General features: G+C 41.8%; 1 protein-coding gene across 1 annotated transcript in view; it reads left to right on the top strand.

Annotated features, from left to right (window-relative positions):
• The window catches only part of LOC120947564 (beta-1,3-glucan-binding protein-like), a 184,869-nt gene extending 175,174 nt beyond the window's left edge, over positions 1 to 9,695 (top strand). Inside the window, exon 4 of the mRNA XM_049607909.1 lies at positions 9,685 to 9,695. The gene's annotated coding sequence lies outside the window, so the exon portion shown is untranslated. The remainder of the gene's footprint in view (positions 1 to 9,684) is intronic.
• Positions 9,696 to 18,991: the final 9,296 nt, after the last annotated feature.

The raw sequence follows: 18,991 nt of genomic DNA, 5'->3' as shown, positions 1-18,991 counted from the left end.
TAATTATGCTTTGAGAACAATGTATGAACACAGTATAATAATTCTAATTTTCGGTGCAATATGTTTAAAATACCTTGCAGTTGCAGTAAGTTCAAATTAATTATTATCATAAAAAATCCAACTATTCTCAAAGTCAACACAAAACTACCGAAACTACAGTAGCATTTATTCAACAATCGCATAAACAAACTAACATTTTTAACGACATGACCAACTCACAAACACATACTCCCATGTTTTGGCATGATGTTCAGAAAAGAGAAAGAACGAGAGAACGATCTTGCTCTCTGCGCCACAAACGTGTTTGCTCGGCCCAAAGTACATATCCAGCATAAACGTAAACGCACACATGCTCACCTCCAACACCGGCTGATGTATGTATTCGGTATGTTTTGGTTTCGCTTGGAGCTCGGTATTCTGTAGATATAATGAACGAGACAATTATTTAAAAAAAATTGGAGTATTTTTCCTATAGACATTAATTTACGATAACATTAACGAAATAAGCATTTAACAAAATAAAACAATCAATAATTCTAAACATGTAATTACTAGTTTTATTTATATTCGTACATATTCGTACAAGTTATTCAAATGTACCATTTTTTTCAAACCATTTTCATAAAGTTCAACGAAATGTGATTCATTTGGGTTCAGCGCGCACATTGAATATTCCTACATCTACAAAACCGTTCACCAATCATTCTTTCCGCCATCAATACCGTACCAATGAACACGCATCATACGCTTTTCATCCGGTTAATGCTTTCGTTTTTCCCTCCACAACGCACGACGAGCACCGTTTCAAAAAATGGCCAACGGAACCATATCGTATCGACCCAGTCCTGATGAAGTGCATGGTAACCGTAAGTCACGGTGCAGTTCCGCTGCGTTCGCAGCAAACCTACTATACCCGTGCGACGTCAGCGTGTGCGATGCATTTCATTGATTAAAAGCTTAACATTGCATCCGCTACAGCCACCTCCGACTGGGTCGTGCTGTGAGCGAAACCATTTTTAAATATTAGTTTTTCCCTTTTTTTCCGTCGTGCATGAGATTGAGGTTTACAAACAAGCTGTTATGAAGCACAATACAACCCATTGAGTGGCGGGCTGTTTAAAATTGCCTGTTGTTTGCTCTGCAGTGTACAGAACAACCATTTTAAAAACCAACGCTTAATTGTACTCATGCAAAAAGCAATGCTTTATTTTTCCGATCGAAATACTTTTTCCATCACAATGACACAGTTTTCCCTCGTTGGACGATTTTACCTCCTGTTTGTATTGTTATTTCGGGACAACATGCGGTTTGGCTCCCAACCCACTCACTTATCACTTGCCTCCTGTTCTTGCCACCACTGTGTCGTAATAAGATCGTTAGTTCAATTCGGTCGACCCTCGAGAGTCGTAAGAACTGTTGAGATTTCCAAACTGTCAAATTTATGTCACGCTCGCTCGTAAAACTCATGCCAGCATGCGCTTTTCCTACTTTTGACACGGAGGAAGATAAAGACAAACCCTCCCCGACTAGAACACGCTCCACGAGACAACCCACGCTGAGCAACTGCGACTGGGGAGATGATGTTCGTGAGTTTTATTCGATAAAGCTAATGATCTGTGTGCCGAGGGAGCAACATATTATTCGGACAAAATAAACAAAACCTAGATATATTTGGTTGGAGGTTTTAGAAATGCTGATGCAAGTGCACAATATGTATGGAAACAACACAATAAACACTTAACCGTCATATGCAACCGTACTAAATCTAAATCCAAAATACTTTTCAACGTGAAATATTGGTCAGACGAATTGAAAACACACGATAAAAGCCAACACACCTTTTACCCATCCATTCTCAGTCCACTTACAACATTCCAAAGCCAGTCTTCACGAAGCCCATCCTTCAACGCGGCTACTAAATTATAATGCAGATCATCACCGACACCCGCGAGAGTGCAGTGGCGCTTTTGCATAAACGTCTCGCGAAACTCCCACCATCATCCACCGAGTCCCGTCTCTACCATGCATCTGGAACCATTTTTGCGTAAATCCTATGCGCCGAGAGTCGACGAACCAACGGCCATAAATCAAGTCACGGTGGAGTCGGGCGTCTTTTCAAGCGGACATGCGAAATGCAAATGCATATAAATCAATTCTCAATGTGCATCACGGCACGATGCACCAGGGGAGAAGGAGCACGGGAATAAATGCGTGCCAGAAGCTTCATGAGACTGAGAAGAAAGCAAGCCATAAATACCAGAAGCAAAAGTGCGTTAACGTGATTTGTATTGATATTTCTAGTTCATAATGTAACTGGCATAATGCATCTTTGGCAAGCATATCTTCTACAGTCTGTGTTTTCAGAATGTTTGGTTACTGAATACAATCCAATTTGAAGTTCATTTGCATGATTACTTTGCTTATCATCCAAACGGAGATCATTCTATGAGGCTTCTGAAATGCTACCAACCCGTTATCCACACTGTTATGTTGTAAATTAACGCCCTTTTATGTGCTTCTCTTCGCGTTCTCGTCGTCCACCAAACGGTCAATCTTTGTGTTCAATTTTTAATCCCCGAATAAAATCGCCCTCCCATCATCACTTCCTGCTAACTGCACCAACACGTCCTCTGTTTACCAGCATTTGCATATGAATACACAAGCCTACGCAGTGTGTTTATGCTTACGGATGAAAAAGAACACAATTCTACCTTGTCTAGAAAAAAAACATCCCCAGAAGATCAAATCATAACCACACCACCTCGGGCGAACCGCCCCTCATTCCGAAAGGTAAAAGGGTTGCATGGTCCGTTGCATCGTCCGAGCGCATCATTTGACTAATCGCACTGATTCCGCAGCCTTATGCGCACTCACACAGTCAGCTCACGGAGCCAACGGGATCTTGCCAGGAACCAACCGAGATATAAAGAAGATCGACTCAACAACGGCTCAGCTTAACATATGAGTCTTTTCTCATGAGGCGCATTAATCCGATTATAGCAGCAGCGAGCAGCAACTACAGCAACAGATATACGTGCTAAGGGCGCCGTAAAACACGACGAACGGCTGCTGCTGGACTCTCCCCACCTCCGCCTTCCATTCTTGGTCATCTGTAAGCTAATTCCCATATTTAAATTAATTCTCCCCAACACCTCCGACGGAAGGTACTCCGTGTTTCCGGTGTTTGTATGTGGTTGGCGTAAGGTAGAGCTTTGTCTGGTCCTGTAGGAAGAGAGACTTTGTTACCATTTTTGTATTCAACGTACAGGAAGTAACGTTCGAAAGTAATGTTATCGTGTGTGATGTTGAAAACTATATGAATTGCAAGGTTTTTAGTCTTCAAACTATTCAATTGAACACTGCACAGCTGATTGCTTGGTCCAACAACATTCTTAACCATTCCGCGTTCGACATTTGCTCATAATCTCCCACAGCGATAAGGCTTATTGCTCTAATCATTCCTCATTTGCTCACACCCTACAATGATGGCCAATAAAGTGTCAAAACCATCTTCTTACATCTTACCTTTGCCTCACTGGGAGCACGTTTACTCCAGAAGCTAGACTTTGGCAATTAAACGATACTCTCCGATGACAAATTACTCCACTAATACACTCCGAGCCTTCTTCCCATTGCCCTTTGCGCCAAGAAACGGGGTGTGTATGTGTGGTTCCAGTGCAGATAATTAACTACTCCCCCATCGAAAGAAAGAAAGTGTGTGTGTATGAGCAGGCCAGATTAGGGTGACCCCTACCCTCGGTCAAACTTCTTTTGATTCATTGCGGCGCAAAAGGAAAACAACTTCCCAATACGATCACCTTAAGCCACCGAACGAACAGAATGGAACGGAACGAATGGTAAAAGTCTCTCGTACAGGGCCAAGAATCCAACGGGGCTGTTGCAAGACTGTTTGTCCACTCACGCGGCTCTTCTGCAGCACGCACGCGGTTCAACACAACAGTTTGGCTCTGCTGCACGATGTTGGCGAAATTTAATTAAAGAAATAAAGACGAGGTAATCTGTGGACTTTTGGGGTGAAGTTTATTTTATCGCCGATTTGTTTGCAACTTCCGTCTTCGATTTGTTCCACATTCTACGGCGCAGAGCACTGGAAGCGGACGCCAGCTCGACCAATGAAAAGCTAACAAAATGGGAACAATTGGTAACGCTGTCATATGATTCTGTATTGCTTGTTTAACTCGTCGTAGGGCGCCATTATTAGCAGCCTCGCTCCAGGGCATCTCAGCTTCAAGGGAATCTTCTGTGTATTGGAGGATGCTAGAAGAAAGGACGCTCGGACAAAGCAATAAGACTAACCAGATCCGCTGTAGCGGAAGTAAATTGAATGTTAAGCTCTTAAGTGTTGTGAAGCTCGTTTACCAGCACCAGTCTCTTGTGTTGGATTTCCTTGTATGAGATACTATCATAGCCTGAACTGCTACATTGGTTCATACACTGTTCGCCAGTTGTGTGATCGTTTCATGCACTTTGGTCGATGACCCCACAAACTGTTCCAATAGATTCCAGAAAAAATAAATGCGTCAATGTTTAATTGAAGAGTCCCGAGCATTGTTTGCACGTACCAGAACGAACACTTATCCTGGATTTACTATTGCTAACCTCACCTTTTACCTGACACCGAGAGGAAATTGCATGTTTTAAGACCATTGAAGCCTTTTCAGCTATCCATCCATCCACACTGTTGCATTTCATGTCCACGTGATGTGTGTGTGTGTTTCAACCACCATCGAACGTGTTCTGTGGATAGTACAAGGATGAATAGAAAAAAATACACTCCATCCGAGAAATGGAGCGAAATAGCAACGCAATCGACCCCATTCCCGTGTCTGTTTGCTCGAACGTTCGTTCCTTTTCAACTGCAATAAAAGTCGAGCAAACAAACTTAAATAATTATATTTTAATCCACGCTCCCAGCACCTACACACCCATCACGTGAGCTTCCCCTTCGTGTCGGGTCATCAATGTGTGCACTATTTCCTCCCGGGATACATCCATCGGAACTACCGGGTATGTGTGTCCCGCAGGATGAAAACGGTTGTCTCTGCTTGCACAGACCGTTTCTTTTCTCCGTTCAGCTCTGGCAAACATTCGGCCCCGATTCGACACGTCCAACGGCGCCGCGATAGCACACTATGGACATCCTACTGGTAGGCGATAAAGACGCGACAGCCTGGCGATGACCGGATGGTTCGAGAGAGGAAGAGAGAGGGAGCGGATGTTTTAGAAACTGTTAGCTTTATTTGCACAAGGATAACGTTTGTTGAGCATGTTACCATTCCGGCTCGACCCCTAGGGAGGATGGAGCATAACTACGAAAAACGGGGCTTATCATAGCCAGCGCCAGCACACAAAAGCACACAAAAGGAAATATGGGACCGCTTCCGAACCATCATCAGCAGTGCTCAAATGTTGAAGGAGTGTTAATTAAATGGAAAAGTAAACGGTGTTGATGTCTTTCTATTAGATCTATTCAGCAATGAAACAGTCAACATGCAAAAGAAGTGCGTTCGAGTAATCGTGATGTTATGAATAGTTGTTTAGTGTATGAAACACTGAAATTAAATAATAAACAAGAAATGTGTTGGGATAGCAACAATTTTCGATAAAATCATTGCCATCATATTGCCTTCAAATGGTGCAGATGAAATATAAAGAAGCACAAATTTGAAATATAAGAAAACCCCAGATTATAGCTTTATCATGTGCAACTGACATTTTATTTATTTTTTCTCATATGCTTGCCTGGCTTTGGTTAAACATGTCGTGTTCTTAGATTGTAGCAATTATTTGTTGTTGTTTTCCTATAAGATTTAATACCAGGAATGCCTTACGGCAGATTTCTCTTTTGTGCGCCTTCTTAAAAGTGTAATTTAATAATGAAGTCTTTAATTCAGTTAGTTTTAAATTGATCCACACATGGTTCTATCTGCAATACTTTTACTTCAACTTCAATTTATATTTGCTACGATTCATTTCAATTTTGATGTTTGTATCGTATTTGATGATCGCATGAGTCTAGCGAATGATGGAAGGTAGACTAGTTTGTTTAGCGTCCAATTTGGCGTAGCAATTGTGATGCGTTTTATTGAATTACCGCGTGCAACGGTAGCATGGAAACGTTTCAAAATCAAACAACCAACTGCAAAAACCATCCATCTCGGGCCAGCGGCAATCCGGTTTTCCCACTTCAGAAATCACCGTCTGTGGTGGAAGTGTTATCCGGTGCTGTGGCTTCAACCATTCAACCCCAAAAACCACAATCAATGAACCGAGCACGCAAATGTGTACAGCACACGGTGCAGCTGGCAGGTGACACAGTGGCGGCTTCTTTTTTCAGACCTCACACCTGCTGCGGAGGCTACCAGTGGTCGGTGGTACGTGTGCAAGTACACTTGAAGAAGTCTATTTATTACGCGGCGGTTGATGATGCACTCATGGTGCATCGTGGCTCGTACTCGATAGCATCACGTCAGCTGCAGAACGTTTTGGCATGCGCACATTCGCAAACGCGCGTGCAGGAGACTCAATTACGGACAAAGATTCATCAGCAAATAGCAAACAGGTCCATCTGTTAGGTTCGAACACGGTCACTATGCACGGTTTTTGAGCACAGTGTCACTAGCCGGTTCGATTGCGTGAAAAAGGATACAGGAAGGTGTGTCGATCGGATGTCGAAACGGTTGCACGATTGGAATCAAAATTGATACAACTTAATTGAATGCAATTGTCTCACATAAACTGTTTTTTATTTTGTTAGCAATCGAGTAAAGCAAGGGCTTTGCGAACCGATACACGTCACTGGTACTGTGTATACTGTGTAGGATATTTGAATACCATTTCCCTCGCAAGCAGTGCTATGGTGTTTAATATTCTGGCATTTATCAATTTCCACATCAAATACTATTGCTTTATGATTTTCATAACGCCGGAAGCACTTCACAAGCTTAACAGAAGCTTCTCAATTCCATCCATTAGTAGGTTTGCTAATGTCCAAGTACGTACTTCAACCACTTCAATCAGAATCCACTCGAGCAGCCGAGAAATAGTAAGACAGTTGCCACGCAAACGGCACTCAGCGGAAACGAAGGAGCTTTAATTGATTTTCCCGTGCGCTGAAGACGATAACCACTTTGACCGTTTTGCACTAATTAATGGTCATTAATTTGCACTCGCTCGCTTTCACCTCTGCACAGGCACGTGGAAACTGTTTCGCAAACGTACACGGAAAACGGTTGATAATGGCTTTCAAAATGTATTTTGTACAGCGACCTGTTCTGCTCCGCGCTCGTGTGTCATTATTGTGGCGTAGCAATAATTTAATTAGATGATGTTCCCCGCTCGATGAGATGAAGAACAAACCCAACACCGAGAAGATGATGCCTTGAGGTATATTTTGATCAATGGTTCTGTTATAATGCCTTTTTTTCATACTGCAAGTTGCAGCGAAACAATGAGAGCTCCTTGCAATGTACACAAACAATCACATTGTACAAAAGTTTCAAAATACTGTTGAGCAACTGAGCAAGTGAGTTGAAAAAGTTTAGTGGCCTAAATTTAAAGTTATCTATGTTAACTTGGGGTAGCTTTTTCTTTTAAAGAAAATATTAGAATGGTTGAATATTAATAAACAAACAACATAGATCAAGTATGATCATGACGATCATGCCTGTCATCCAATCCAAATCATCATCTTTGTTGTTAATCCATCATGGAAAAATTACTTCTCTGGTTTGACAATGAAATTAATGCTCCTCATGTTACAAGAACAGTGATAGCTCACATACATTTCTAAATGTTTTATTGCATTATCCAGAAAACAACACCGTTTACTTTTCCATTTAATTAACACTCCTTCAACATTTGAGCACTGCTGATGATGGTTCGGAAGCGGTCCCATATTTCCTTTTGTGTGCTTTTGTGTGCTGGCGCTGGCTATGATAAGCCCCGTTTTTCGTAGTTATGCTCCATTCTCCCTAGGGGTCGAGCCGGAATGGTAACATGCTCAACAAACGTTATCCTTGTGCAAATAAAGCTAACAGTTTCTAAAACATCCGCTCCCTCTCTCTTCCACTCTCGAACCATCTGGTCATCGCCAGGCTGTAGCGTCTTTATCGCCTACCAGTGGGATGTCCATAGTGTGCTATCGCGGCGCCGTTGGACGTGTCGAATCGGGGCCGAATGTTTGCCAGAGCTGAACGGAGAAAAGAAACGGTCTGTGCAAGCAGAGACAACCGTTTTCATCCTGCGGGACACACATACCCGGTAGTTCCGATGGATGTATCCCGGGAGGAAATAGTGCACACATTGATGACCCGACACGAAGGGGAAGCTCACGTGATAGGTGTGTAGGTGGTGGGAGCGTGGATTAAAATATAATTATTTAAGTTTGTTTGCTCGACTTTTATTGCAGTTGAAAAGGAACGAACGTTCGAGCAAACAGATACGGGAATGGGGTCGATTGCGTTGCTATTTCGCTCCATTTCTCGGATGGAGTGTATTTTTTCCTATTCATCCTTGTGCTATGCACAGAACACGTTCGATGGTGGTTGAAACACACACAACGTGGACATGAAATGCAACAGTGTGGATGGATGGATAGCTGAAAAGGCTTCAATGGTCTTAAAACATGCAATTCTCTCTGGGTGTCAGGTGAAAGGTGAGGTTAGCAATAGTAAATCCAGGATAAGTGTTCTCTCTGGTACGTGCAAACAATGCTCGGGACTCTTCAATTAAACATTGACGCATTTATTTTTTCTGGAATCTATTGGAACAGTTTGTGGGGTCATCGCCCAAAGTGCATGAAACGATCACACAACCAGCGAACAGTGTATGAACCAATGTAGCAGTTCAGGCTATGATAGTATCTCATGCAAGGAAATCCAACGCAAGAGAGTGAGACTGGTGCTGGTAAACGAGCTTCACAACACTTAAGAGCTTGACATTCAATTTACTTCCGCTACAGCGGATCTGGTTAGTCTTATTGCTTCGTCCGCGCGTCCTTTCTTCTCCTCAGACCTACAGGTCCACGGATGTTTCCCTTGAAGCTAAGATGCCCTGGAGCGAGGCTGCTAATAATGGCGCCCTACGACGAGTTAAACAAGCAATACAGAATCATATGACAGCGTTACCAATTGTTCCCATTTTGTTAGCTTTTTGTTGGTCGAGATGGCGTCCGCTTCCAGTGCTCTGCGCCATAGAATGTGGAACAAATCGAAGACGGAAGTTGCAAACAAATCGGCGATAAAATAAACTTCACCCCAAAAGTCCACAGATTACCTCGTCTTTATTTCTTTAATTAAATTTCGCCAACATCGTGCAGCAGAGCCAAACTGTTGTGTTGAACCGCGTGCGTGCTGCAGAAGAGCCGCGTGAGTGGACAAACAGTCTTGCAACAGCCCCGTTGGATTCTTGGCCCTGTACGAGAGACTTTTACCATTCGTTCCGTTCCATTCTGTTCGTTCGGTGGCTTAAGGTGATCGTATTGGGAAGTTGTTTTCCTTTTGCGCCGCAATGAATCAAAAGAAGTTTGACCGAGGGTAGGGGTCACCCTAATCTGGCCTGCTCATACACACACACACACACTTTCTTTCTTTCTTTCGATGGGGGAGTAGTTAATTATCTGCACTGGAACCACACATACACACCCCGTTTCTTGGCGCAAAGGGCAACGGGAAGAAGACACGGAGTGTATTAGTGGGGTAATTTGTCATCGGAGAGTATCGTTTAATTGCCAAAGTCTAGCTTCTGGAGTAAACGTGCTCCCAGTGAGGCAAAGGTAAGATGTAAGAAGATGGTTTTGACACTTTATTGGCCATCATTGTAGGGTGTGAGCAAATGAGGAATGATTAGAGCAATAAGCCTTATCGCTGTGGGAGATTATGAGCAAATGTCGAACGCGGAATGGTTAAGAATGTTGTTGGACCAAGCAATCAGCTGTGCAGTGTTCAATTGAATAGTTTGAAGACTAAAAACCTTGCAATTCATATAGTTTTCAACATCACACACGATAACATTACTTTCGAACGTTACTTCCTGTACGTTGAATACAAAAATGGTAACAAAGTCTCTCTTCCTACAGGACCAGACAAAGCTCTACCTTACGCCAACCACATACAAACACCGGAAACACGGAGTACCTTCCGTCGGAGGTGTTGGGGAGAATTAATTTAAATATGGGAATTAGCTTACAGATGACCAAGAATGGAAGGCGGAGGTGGGGAGAGTCCAGCAGCAGCCGTTCGTCGTGTTTTACGGCGCCCTTAGCACGTATATCTGTTGCTGTAGTTGCTGCTCGCTGCTGCTATAATCGGATTAATGCGCCTCATGAGAAAAGACTCATATGTTAAGCTGAGCCGTTGTTGAGTCGATCTTCTTTATATCTCGGTTGGTTCCTGGCAAGATCCCGTTGGCTCCGTGAGCTGACTGTGTGAGTGCGCATAAGGCTGCGGAATCAGTGCGATTAGTCAAATGATGCGCTCGGACGATGCAACGGACCATGCAACCCTTTTACCTTTCGGAATGAGGGGCGGTTCGCCCGAGGTGGTGTGGTTATGATTTGATCTTCTGGGGATGTTTTTTTTCTAGACAAGGTAGAATTGTGTTCTTTTTCATCCGTAAGCATAAACACACTGCGTAGGCTTGTGTATTCATATGCAAATGCTGGTAAACAGAGGACGTGTTGGTGCAGTTAGCAGGAAGTGATGATGGGAGGGCGATTTTATTCGGGGATTAAAAATTGAACACAAAGATTGACCGTTTGGTGGACGACGAGAACGCGAAGAGAAGCACATAAAAGGGCGTTAATTTACAACATAACAGTGTGGATAACGGGTTGGTAGCATTTCAGAAGCCTCATAGAATGATCTCCGTTTGGATGATAAGCAAAGTAATCATGCAAATGAACTTCAAATTGGATTGTATTCAGTAACCAAACATTCTGAAAACACAGACTGTAGAAGATATGCTTGCCAAAGATGCATTATGCCAGTTACATTATGAACTAGAAATATCAATACAAATCACGTTAACGCACTTTTGCTTCTGGTATTTATGGCTTGCTTTCTTCTCAGTCTCATGAAGCTTCTGGCACGCATTTATTCCCGTGCTCCTTCTCCCCTGGTGCATCGTGCCGTGATGCACATTGAGAATTGATTTATATGCATTTGCATTTCGCATGTCCGCTTGAAAAGACGCCCGACTCCACCGTGACTTGATTTATGGCCGTTGGTTCGTCGACTCTCGGCGCATAGGATTTACGCAAAAATGGTTCCAGATGCATGGTAGAGACGGGACTCGGTGGATGATGGTGGGAGTTTCGCGAGACGTTTATGCAAAAGCGCCACTGCACTCTCGCGGGTGTCGGTGATGATCTGCATTATAATTTAGTAGCCGCGTTGAAGGATGGGCTTCGTGAAGACTGGCTTTGGAATGTTGTAAGTGGACTGAGAATGGATGGGTAAAAGGTGTGTTGGCTTTTATCGTGTGTTTTCAATTCGTCTGACCAATATTTCACGTTGAAAAGTATTTTGGATTTAGATTTAGTACGGTTGCATATGACGGTTAAGTGTTTATTGTGTTGTTTCCATACATATTGTGCACTTGCATCAGCATTTCTAAAACCTCCAACCAAATATATCTAGGTTTTGTTTATTTTGTCCGAATAATATGTTGCTCCCTCGGCACACAGATCATTAGCTTTATCGAATAAAACTCACGAACATCATCTCCCCAGTCGCAGTTGCTCAGCGTGGGTTGTCTCGTGGAGCGTGTTCTAGTCGGGGAGGGTTTGTCTTTATCTTCCTCCGTGTCAAAAGTAGGAAAAGCGCATGCTGGCATGAGTTTTACGAGCGAGCGTGACATAAATTTGACAGTTTGGAAATCTCAACAGTTCTTACGACTCTCGAGGGTCGACCGAATTGAACTAACGATCTTATTACGACACAGTGGTGGCAAGAACAGGAGGCAAGTGATAAGTGAGTGGGTTGGGAGCCAAACCGCATGTTGTCCCGAAATAACAATACAAACAGGAGGTAAAATCGTCCAACGAGGGAAAACTGTGTCATTGTGATGGAAAAAGTATTTCGATCGGAAAAATAAAGCATTGCTTTTTGCATGAGTACAATTAAGCGTTGGTTTTTAAAATGGTTGTTCTGTACACTGCAGAGCAAACAACAGGCAATTTTAAACAGCCCGCCACTCAATGGGTTGTATTGTGCTTCATAACAGCTTGTTTGTAAACCTCAATCTCATGCACGACGGAAAAAAAGGGAAAAACTAATATTTAAAAATGGTTTCGCTCACAGCACGACCCAGTCGGAGGTGGCTGTAGCGGATGCAATGTTAAGCTTTTAATCAATGAAATGCATCGCACACGCTGACGTCGCACGGGTATAGTAGGTTTGCTGCGAACGCAGCGGAACTGCACCGTGACTTACGGTTACCATGCACTTCATCAGGACTGGGTCGATACGATATGGTTCCGTTGGCCATTTTTTGAAACGGTGCTCGTCGTGCGTTGTGGAGGGAAAAACGAAAGCATTAACCGGATGAAAAGCGTATGATGCGTGTTCATTGGTACGGTATTGATGGCGGAAAGAATGATTGGTGAACGGTTTTGTAGATGTAGGAATATTCAATGTGCGCGCTGAACCCAAATGAATCACATTTCGTTGAACTTTATGAAAATGGTTTGAAAAAAATGGTACATTTGAATAACTTGTACGAATATGTACGAATATAAATAAAACTAGTAATTACATGTTTAGAATTATTGATTGTTTTATTTTGTTAAATGCTTATTTCGTTAATGTTATCGTAAATTAATGTCTATAGGAAAAATACTCCAATTTTTTTTAAATAATTGTCTCGTTCATTATATCTACAGAATACCGAGCTCCAAGCGAAACCAAAACATACCGAATACATACATCAGCCGGTGTTGGAGGTGAGCATGTGTGCGTTTACGTTTATGCTGGATATGTACTTTGGGCCGAGCAAACACGTTTGTGGCGCAGAGAGCAAGATCGTTCTCTCGTTCTTTCTCTTTTCTGAACATCATGCCAAAACATGGGAGTATGTGTTTGTGAGTTGGTCATGTCGTTAAAAATGTTAGTTTGTTTATGCGATTGTTGAATAAATGCTACTGTAGTTTCGGTAGTTTTGTGTTGACTTTGAGAATAGTTGGATTTTTTATGATAATAATTAATTTGAACTTACTGCAACTGCAAGGTATTTTTAACATATTGCACCGAAAATTAGAATTATTATACTGTGTTCATACATTGTTCTCAAAGCATAATTATCATTCCAATGCTGCAAAAAAAGCTACAACTAACATAAACATTGTTCCGAACAAGCGAACGGTACCTTCATCGTTCGAACGTGTGAGCGAAATGAACGGCGTCAACAAGGGATCCGCCATCTCGCTCTTGCTGAGACCGACCGAAGAGAACACGACGACGAAGCGCTGTCGAGTTGTAACCTCGCAGGGTGCATGTTTCGAGGCGAAAGCATCGCAGTACGCTAGCCGTCATTAGTCGAGTTGAAATAGGTGGCAGCGTTGGTGAGAGTGCATGACGCCAGTGTGATTTGGATTCTCAATTTCTGGATTACGCGAAATTGTTCACAATTTCAAAACAAAAGGAATCGGCGAATTACATGTGGTGCGTACGGCTTAGGTGTGCAAGTGAAATGGAATGCTTCTAACCAGTCGTGTTGTTTGTTTGGGAAATTACGCGGTGTATTTTGTTAATTCAATGAAACAAGTGTATTTTTATGTTATCTTTTAAGTTGAAATTGAAGTTGAGAAGATCTAATTGAAGTTTAAAAGAAATTAAGAATAATAATAAGACGCTTCAATACCAGTAAATTTAAAATGATATTGTTTTAGAAAGTGATAAAGTGAAAAATTATGCATAGAGCAAGTGATAACACTTCGGTATCTCTAAATATTGTAATTTTCATATATACAAAAAAATGAAACCGAAACGGAAAAGTTTTATGCGCCGAAAAACACCATATTCGTAAATTGATCCACAATATCCTTATGTTGAAATGGGTGTGATTGTGATAGTAAACCAATATTTATCACGAATCGGATTGTGGGACGATTGGTAACACCGACTGTTCGAGCAGAAATAATGGAAGGATCAAAACATCACATTCCCTGGTACCGAAAGCATGATACGGACAACAATACTTCTCGAATGTTTTGATACGTTAACGTCACCTGACGACGGCAACATATCCACAAAAGCGGAAAGAAATCGAAAAGGTAAGATAATTTGTTCATTTCTTCAGCGGACTAAGCAACAAAACAAAAGGAAAAGTAGGGCTTTGCCCGGGGAAATTGGAGACGAATGGGATTATCTCATCGCCCCACTCTGCCCCATCGCTTCCTTTGATTGTGTTTGACCTTTCAACATCTCACCCATTCCGGAACATAATTCCTCCTTTCCCTTGTCAAACTTTGACAGTTGTCGATGAGACGCTTTCCATGCCATGCGGAGAAAAACCTTGAAATAAAATAACCATAAACACGGACATGTGGAACGCCGGCGGAAGCTAATAGCAACGCCGGTCGCGGAGGATCGATATTGACCTGCCAACGGCCATGCTCCTTTTTTTGTTGACACAAGAGAAGAAACGTTTGAGAATTTGATCGAATATTACGAATATGAAATTGGCTTTCTTGCATTTTCCGGATCCTAAGGAACGGAGGAAAAACGTGCGGAAGTAGCGTTTTATTATTGACATGTGTCCTTGTGATCATCCCTTTTCAAAATTGTGTTGAAAGCTGTGGCAAAGGTTCGTTAAGTTGTCAAAAGAAACCCTAGAATAGGCCGAAAGAAAGCTTCAATAAACTCCACAGTCCACAAGCTTTTCTTTGGGTTTGAGCCGATTCGTTGAGAAGGAATCTGCAGGAAAATGTGAAACCGGAAACATTTGGAACATAATTATTGATTTATGTTGATGTTGTATAAATAAATTCCTCATCTCCGATCTTTGAAATAGCAGCCGGAAGGTAATTATTTGTGTTCGATGCAATTTTCCAGATTAACAACACGGCTGCATTTGGCAGCCATAGCAAGGTGTTAATAAGCTAAATATAATTATGACCGGCGCATTTAGGGACAAATTCAAATGGGCTTGAGTGGTCCATTATGTATGTAAATTTATGTGTTCTTATTCTGGACAAATGCCCCCGGAGCTATGGTTGGATGGACTCGGAGAGCATGGATGAAATGGATACAAACAGATGTAAACATTATGCAATTTCGGGAGGAATCGTTTTGATTGATAGATTATTTTCTAGATTGCTGGTTGATTTTTCTTTCGTTATTTGCAATGGGTTTCGGCACAACCAAATGTATGGGTTCTTCCGCTCTTGGTCACGTTTTTCCACGTGTTCCGTTTCGTTTTGCATGATTGATTTTTGTGCAAGATGGTTTATTATTTAGTTATTTGTTTGGTTGTGATTGAAGCATGTAAAACACCACGGAATGTCGGCATGTTTCTCGGACATTTGAGGAGGAAACATTGATTTTTCTTTGGGAGAATGGGAGAAAACAACTGAGAATGGCCGGTGTGGCCAATTAAGAAAGTGAGCAATCATTAATCATGCGCCATTAGAGGTTGGGCCGAATTTGTTGTAGAATTTCAGAATGATTCAGAGTTTGGGGTGTTTATTTGTTATACTTTCAGCAGATAAATGATGTTGTGCAAGTTATGAAGCTTTATTTTTATTTTGCTTTTTTGTGATTTGATGCGTGTATTTTATGTGCGCAAACGTCGCCCCTAAAATGAAAGTTATTGCCAAAAGAAGAATCAACAAACTAGCTTGGTAAAAGTGTCTTTTTTGTAGAAGTACTATTAGTTCTATGTTACTAATTAGATTAGAGAGCCAATGTATACGTAGCTACAGCATTTTGAAGACTTTTGCAGTGTCAGGAATATGGCCAGTGTGCTAAAATCCGTCCTCCATGACTACCTTCGTTGAATAATCCCACTCGTTGTCGATTTTACCCAGTTGGTAGAGGGTGAAGGGGATCTTTGTGACGATGGTGTCTCTGTTTTACGCAACACCGGTGTCGAAATCATGTCACCGGAAATGGAACTAATGTATGAATCAGATTTGGGAGGGATTTTGAGGAGGGCGGAGGAAGTTGAGCGTCTATTCTTGTGAGTGAATTGAATTCGATCGAAATACCAATCAAACCAACAAGACTAATTACATCCGTTGCCTGGCACCCCGAATGAGAGCATGACAATGACGAGGTAATAACTATGACAGTTGACATTGAATGGGTTGGAGTGGGTTGAGTGCATTGGATGCTACATGACCGATTGACATTGCCTGTGGCATAGCTTCATTGAGAATCAAACATACCGTTTGGAAAGTTGATTGAATGTTACCTATAGAAATATTCAATGCACAGCTTCCAAAAAGACCATAACACACTAATTGAGCTATTAAAATGATGTAACTCTTGGATCCCCTTTTCAGTGAATATTTGCCTTTCTCGGCATGGGGCAACGCAAAGATTGAGCCAAACCGCGAACGACTTTTTACCTTATGCGCTACTTCAAACGCTCATTTGATATTCATCCAACGTGCGAAAATGTTTTCATCCCTGCAGTCCTTATTCTGGCAGGTCTTTGGTGCTTCTTTTTTGGAATGTGTGTCTTTTTATGCTCTTTGGGTAGAATTCAGCGAAAAATACTAGTAGCTGCAGCAGTATTGAAAGGTGTGATTGAAAATCCCTTGCTGGAGTAGGATCGCAGGATGGTTGTTGCGTGATGAGGGAGTAAAACGTGACGCCCTTTTTGACGGTGGTATTTGCTCAAAAAGTCTTTGCTCGTCGCTCAAAGACGGTTATGCATGATTTAGCAAGCGCAGGTCTATGTGTTGGCACATTTCGAAGCACGTGTCTCGATAGTGTCGCTGTTCGATGTTGAGGGTAAGAGTGGGGCTCAAAGAATGGATAAAATTAGTCATTCAATTTTGGAAAACTGTAGTTCAAATGCGGATGCTCAAATTGTGCTGGGATATTCATGATAGAATTTTCGTGACATTATTATTAGAGCTCATTAGTCCTTTTGGGTTGGCGAAGATGATGAATTTGTAAAGAAGCCAGGTTGAGGTATTATGAAAAAGTTTCAAGGTTTGATTCATTTTAGGTCGATGAAGTTACTCTACAACATAAATTAGAATGTTTTTCGTCACACAGAGAATGAAGCCTTCTCTCTTGGTGAAAAACAATCATGCTCACCCGATTGTTACGGATGACGTCATGCTGCGCTCGTTAGATCAATTAATCCATCGTTGGCATTTTTTGTCACCAGCATCTATTATCCCCCGTCGTGGAAAGCTACGAACCTTTGCAGCTTCCGAATCGTGGGTTAATATTTCCGCATGCTTGGTTGATGGCGGAGTCGGACTGTGTATGAGTATCGAGCAAGACTGCTCCGTGATCTCCGTGGATTTCCCCCCGTCGGAACGTGAGCTCAACAAAAGAGCGAGAGAACTCCCGGCGTGAGACTAATCCCTTCACGCCTTTCAACCATCATGGCCCAGATGAAGCCGGTTGGGTTTGAAGGAAACAAAAAACGGTTCCGTATCTGATTCGAAATTTGTTGTTCATGCGCTCGACGACATCACGTAGCACTTTCTGTTCTGTATTTGTTTTGTATTGCAACTGTACAGGAAGTGGCAATGAGAGGAATGAGTGGAAGCTGGACTATTTGACCCTGACTGTATGCCATGCTTAGCTGCATGAGGTTTTAAAGGGAAAAACGCAGAGCATATTGTGTTGTAATTTACACATTCACATCCGAACACAAAACGAAAGCAGCATTCGTGTTCTGGAAGTCTTATGGAGGATTGTGATAATTTGCTTTGCAGCCACGAACGGGTGTATTTGGGACTATCCTCGTTAGAATATGACAATACTGGGAACCTATTCGTCATCTACGTTTGACTTAACAATATGCCCTTCATTGGTTCAAGACCGAAATGGGCCGTGCCACTTTACGTAAAATTGACTATTCTGCTACGGGTAATATATTAGTCACTGAAAGCCAAGCCCACTAGTGGTACAGGCAGGCCTCTATCGACTACTAAGAAAAAGGAGTAGGAGAAAGTTTGTTATTGTTGTAAAGACCTACTATAGCTCTAGATATCTATTGAATATCCATAGAACTAATTAATATGCTACAAATGCTTAATTTTTATCTTTCATTTATTTATTATAATTATCTTTTAGTTAGCTTTATTAGATACAAAATGTAATTCGATTGAGCAAAAAAATAAATCTGTAACATACATTCGGACAAACATTATCAGCGATGGGAAGTATGGCTTTCCGTTAGCATGGTCATACAACGTTTTTTTACGAAGCTGTAGCATTGATGTTTTATGAGTTCCCTTCTCCGGTGTACCGAAGCAGAACGTAATGCGATTATTTACACTTTTGTGTTTGTACGGAAATCAATTATGCTTCCGACAGACGGAGGTTTTTCGTTTTAGGCTTAACTCATACTGCATCATTAGTCTTAATTATGCATAACGAATGTTTCTCTTTTTGTTGGAAGTATTTTGTTGAGCATATGCATGTAGTGAAATTTGATTTGTTATTTTGTGTTGGCAATTTTATTAAATAATTCATGCAAAGTAATATTTTTAGCATAAAATATAAAACTTCGTATGGCAAATAAAAAAGAAACCACATCTCATTTCCGCGCTTGTTGATAGAAGCATCCAGGCCAGCATTTTAATCGCTTTTTGACAGACACATGCAACTTTAATTGGATTTATAGAGCAATGAACACAAAAACAGTGAATGTACCGCTACCGGAAAAAAGTTGTCGATGGAAAATTGTTTTTTTTTTAGCACCACAATGAAAGAGGCCGCCCGGGAGTCGTGGATAGAGGGAAATTGAAATTGAATCCAAACCCCTGCCGAAAGCTAAC

Source organism: Anopheles coluzzii, chromosome 2 (assembly GCF_943734685.1).
Source record: "Anopheles coluzzii chromosome 2, AcolN3, whole genome shotgun sequence".
Classification (NCBI taxonomy): Eukaryota; Metazoa; Arthropoda; class Insecta; order Diptera; family Culicidae; genus Anopheles; species Anopheles coluzzii.
The sequence above is the reverse complement of the archived record's forward strand: the minus strand, read 5'-3'. Positions and strand labels throughout refer to the sequence as shown.